The sequence below is a fragment of the Fukomys damarensis genome, unplaced genomic scaffold, assembly GCF_012274545.1.
Source record: "Fukomys damarensis isolate Sample0158 unplaced genomic scaffold, DMR_v1.0_HiC HiC_scaffold_73888, whole genome shotgun sequence".
NCBI classification, from domain to species: Eukaryota; Metazoa; Chordata; class Mammalia; order Rodentia; family Bathyergidae; genus Fukomys; species Fukomys damarensis.
In genome coordinates, this window is record NW_022974800.1 from 49320 (window position 1) to 54376 (window position 5057).

The 5057-nt window shown below is 42.4% G+C and overlaps 1 protein-coding gene across 1 annotated transcript in view; it reads right to left on the bottom strand.

Moving 5' to 3' along the window:
* LOC104873621 (lysine-specific demethylase 4C) overlaps positions 1 to 5057 on the bottom strand; it is a 46654-nt gene that overhangs the window by 32992 nt on the left and 8605 nt on the right. The gene's annotated exons all lie outside the window — the stretch shown is intronic.

The following is a 5057-nucleotide window of genomic DNA, read 5'->3' on the forward strand; positions in this document are numbered from 1 at the left end:
GTCAAGAATGCAGAGGTAGATGGAGCCATTCTACAACTGTTGGTGGTAATATAAACTAGTACTGACTGTAAAACCACTATGGAAATCAGTGTGGAGATCCCTCAAAAAGCTTAAAATTAGAATACCAAGGATACCTCTTCCCAAAAGAGTTAAAAGCAGCACACTGTAGTGATACATGTGTGCTCATGTCTACAGCAGCACAATTCACAGGAGCTAAACTACTGAAACTGCGGAGACATCATCAACAGGTGAGTGGAGAAAAGAAAATGTGACGTAAATCAGCCATAAGAGGATGAATTTGAGTCATTATAATAAAATGGATGAACCATGAGACCATAATGTTAAGTGAATTAGACACAGAGATTAAATATCATCACATGGTTTTGCTTATATGATAAACTCACAATATAAATAAATTTAAAAGTAAAATAAAGAAAAGATGTCAGGAAATACAGAGGCAGATTTTCTAGAGACTGGAGAGAAAAGAGAAGGGAAAATGGGGGACCAGAACTGAACACAATGTGTGTGTGTGTGTCTGTGTGTGTGTGTGTGTGTGTGTGTGTGTCTGTGTGTGTGTTTGTGTAGCAATTCCTGAAATATTACTGATAAAATTAATTTTTAAAAAGAACTCAGAATGAACATTTTGAAAGCTTATAAATTTAGGAGCTGGAGGTATAGCTCAGTGTTAAAGTTATTTTCGGACTCTTTTTTTTTTTTTTTTTTTTGGTACCGGAGATCAAACTCAGGACCTTATGCTTGCGAGGAGGCACGGCAGAAAGAAGTCATTGTTAAAGTATTTGCCTGGCATACAAAAGGCAGCCCTGGGTTTCTCAGCCATCATCAAACCAAAAAAAAAAGGTATATAACAAAAATCTTAAAACAACATATTTTCTTAAATAAAAAAAGTCTCAAAAATAACATACTTGATCTTTGAAAAATTCTAAAGCTGTATCTTTACATGTACATAATGAATTTAAATTAAGTAAATATATTCCACTTAAGAGTTTACCTTCCTGATTATATCAAAACAGAATTCACAATTTCTATCACCATCCCAGCAAATCCAGGCTGGCTTCTTTCCTCACGGAATAGTCCCAGCTACATCTGCAGGGACGCTGCACACCACGAAGGAAGTTGCTCTTACGACCATGTACGTCCCACCATGTACCCAGTGCAGAAGGACCCAGAGAAGCATTTCTCTGGACTGTCACACAGCTACAAAGTGTGCGTGACCTTTGGCCTATGCAGACTATGCTCAGATACCACTGGGGACAGACCGCTCCCACTCCTTATCTGAAAACTGTGCCTCATAATGTCGCGCCAAAAAACAACCCAGGTGTCACATTTGAAGACATCTTCCCAACCATATCATTTTCTTTATTGACACCATCAGACTAGCAAATCTCTCACTCTAGAAGTAAAAACTAAGTCCAGCTGGACACTGGTGCTTGTCCATACAACCAGCACTCAGGATGAAGTGGGAGGATCTCGAGGCCAGGCATTGAAGACAAGCCTGGGCAACAAAGCAAGACTATCTCAAAACATTAAAGCAAAATGGGGCTTGGTAAAAGTGAAAAATAAATAAAGGTTAAATCCAAATACTGTATAAATCTAAAAAGTGTTTGTCAGAGAAAAATCAAGATACACTAGAATCGAAAGCCAAAGTCACTGTTATTGGAACTGCTCAAAAAAGCTTGCTCATTAGCCGGGCGTGGTGGCGCACGCCTATAATCCCAGCACTCGGGAAGCTGAGGCAGGAGGATTGCTGTGAGTTCCAGACCAGCCTGGGCTACATGGTGATGAAATCCTGTCTCAAAAAAAACAAAACAAAACAAAACAAACTTGCTCGTGTCCAAACCCTAAACTAAGACCAACTCATTCAATGTTGTCACCAGTGCATTAACAAAGGACCTCACAGGTGGTTCTGCTCCCCAGGGCTGTCCATGCAGACTTCATTTTCACCACATGACTTGAGGTTATGCAGTTCTCTGTATCTGTTATTACTGCAAGTTCCAGAACAAGCAGGAAGCTGGATTTCTGCATCTTGACATAGAAGAGATCAAAAATGATTAGAAATAGCTAGGTCACTGAATCCCTAGTACAAGTGTTAGGAAAATTCTGGGAGGACCGAATGAATTAAAATGTCTCTCTAATTGTTCATGATCTCGCTGGGAGGGGGTGCTCTGGACTCAGGTGTGTCTTATAACTGTCAGTCTCATTAACTGTGTTCTGTTACCTATGCCAGAAGCAACACAGGTGATGTGCCTGGCAGCTCCCTTGGAAAGAAGCTGCTGCTTCCTCCTCTAAAGTTACTAACCCTGTTACTCTACCACGAGCCACTCTGGCTAACCTCAGTGGGACACACAAAATGGGAGGAGTAGAAAATAGGACAAAGGCTGTATTCAAAGCCCAAAGAAGGTGAGAGACAGTCATCCTCAACTCCCCTCTGTCCAAATACAGCCCAAATTCTTGCTAACAAACCCATTACAAGTTCATAATCAAAAGCACGTATGTATGTCCAGTTATTCTGAAATAATATCTTTTCTTCAAGAAAAGAATTATTTTTCTCCCAAAACATAATCTGGAAGTGGTGGTCTACCAAAAATGAGGCTGACACAATAAAAAAGCTAAACTAAGCATAGCTGGCTCATTTGAGAAGTCATTAGAAACCTTTAATTTCTCTTCATTTTGTATGTTCCTTTTTTAGCTTTTGCCTACCTCTATGTAACCCAATGTAATATCCCCATTTTTTTTTGTTTTTTTTGGTACCAGGGATTGAACTCAGGACCTTAGTACTTGTGAGGCAGGCGGTGTCACCACTGAGCCAAATCCCAAGCTCCTATCCCTTTTAAACCTTTTCTAGGAGAAACTTTCACCCTTAGGACATGTAACAAAATGACACGCCCTGGAAACAGATGCCAGAAACAGCAAGAAATTAGGTTGTAAGTAGCATCGAGTCCAGATGAGGAGGTCACCAATATCAATCCCCGCTGTTGCAGCTCTCTACCCTAAGCCACCTGCACAGCAAAAATGGAAAACCAAGGAGAACCCTTCTCACAGGTACAGGTGACTGTTTCAACCCAAGCAGGTCCTGGGGTTCCTGTGGGGATACTGATAAGTCTGCAGAGGCCCTGATCATCAGCTTAACATTTAGAACAATAATAAACTGAAAGTCAGGTGTGGTGGCGCACAACCGTAATCCCAGTACTGAGAAGACAGAAGCAGAAGGATCTGGGCTACCCAATGAGTCCAAGACCAGCCTAGACTACAAAGCGAGACCCTGTACAAAAATAAAAAAATAAATAATAATCATAAATTGCAATAAGAACAATAAAGTATATTCTTCTTAGGAAAAGTTTTAAATTAAAATATTCCCACCTGAGAGTGGTGGTGGACACCTGTAATCCTAGCACTCTGGGAGGTAGGAGGATTGCACATTAAACCCAGCCTGGACAACTTAACGACACACTGTCAACCAGTCAATCAGTGTCTGGGGCTGTAGCTCACCGTGGGTTCAGTGCCAGTGCCAGAAATACATAAATAAATAACAGATTTCGGTTGCAGAAAAGACGTGCAAACCACTTCAGTCTTCTGGTTAGAGGATGAGTGAACTACATGGAAGCCTCTTTCAAAGCTCTGACCGTGGATCTCTCAGCAAACACTGATGGTGCAGTCCCTACCCTCAACACCCCGGCCCTAAGCATATTATCCAAGGTAGCATCATTCCTTAAGGGTACTGCCTGGCACCCACAAGGATAAGCAAAGCATTTTCAAATATATGTAAACTGAAGACCCTTCTCCCTTCCTCACTGGTCTAGGTCCCCATTGGCTCCCACTGGACAAACACAATCTCCCCTGACAAGACTTCCTGTGGAGTCACTGCCCTGCCCCAAGAAAACGCTTCTTCACATGGAAGTCAGTGTAATCTTTTCAAAGTAACGTCACAAAAATAGCAAAAAGAATAAATAAGCAAACAGCCACCACAACTGCCTCTCCCGCTAAGCTCCAACCTGTCGATGCTTCGCACTGCACTCAGAATAAAACTCCTGATGCTTTACCACGACCAGACAAGCCCGACCATCTGGCCCCTCCTGCACCTCCCTCTCTTGACTTGCTGAGTGTCACACTGACCTCAATGCCCAGATTCCTGTTACTCCCAGGCCACTGCCAGGCCTCGGGACTTGGCATTGCTTCTGTCAGCACATCTTGAGAAGTCTAGGCTCTTCTTATACTTTGAGGATCTGCTTACGTGTCCTCATCTTATCACCCCAATATGCTCCCCTCGAGATCATAAGCTCCATGGAGGCAAGGACTTGGTTTGTCTTCACTCCCCACGGCCCCTAGGTGCCGCCCCAGCCAGCAGCAGGGGGCCTGGTACACAGCAAGCACTCTTTCCAGGTGATGATGGAGTAACTAAAATGAAAGCAGAACAGGCAAATCCATAGAGAAGTAAAGTAAACTGGTTGCCAAAGGCTGGAGAGGCTGGGAGGCCAGCAGAGATTTGGAAATGGGCAGCTTAATGGATCCTTCTTTTGGGGGTAATGAAAGTGTTCTGGAATTCAATAATGGTGTACAACTCCCTGAGCATGCTAAAACACGTTTGAATTACAAATTTTAAATGAATGTTTGGTATGGTATCTAAGTTGCATCTTAATTGTTATGGCGACACACCCCTATAATCCTACCACTCAGGGAGGCTGAGGCAGGAGGATTTTGAGTTCAACCAGGCAAGACTGTCTCAAGAAATAAAAAACAGTAGGGGACAAAGCTCAGTGTGAAAGCCCTGGGTTCAATACTCAGTACTGCAAAAAGGAAGAAAAGAAAATAAAGAGAGGCTACTGTGTATGAATTTGCACAGTACCCTGCGCTACATCTGACTGTGGTGTGAACTTTTATTTTTGCTTTTACCTTCTTTTTCTCTTTGTTTGGACCCAGTTCACTTTGCAGAGCAGATTTCTTCCATACCCATCTGCCCTGCACTTTTCAGATAAACTTTTTGGTACCATTAAAAAAAGAGAGAGAAAAAAAAATAATCCCAGCACTCGGGAGGCTCTGAG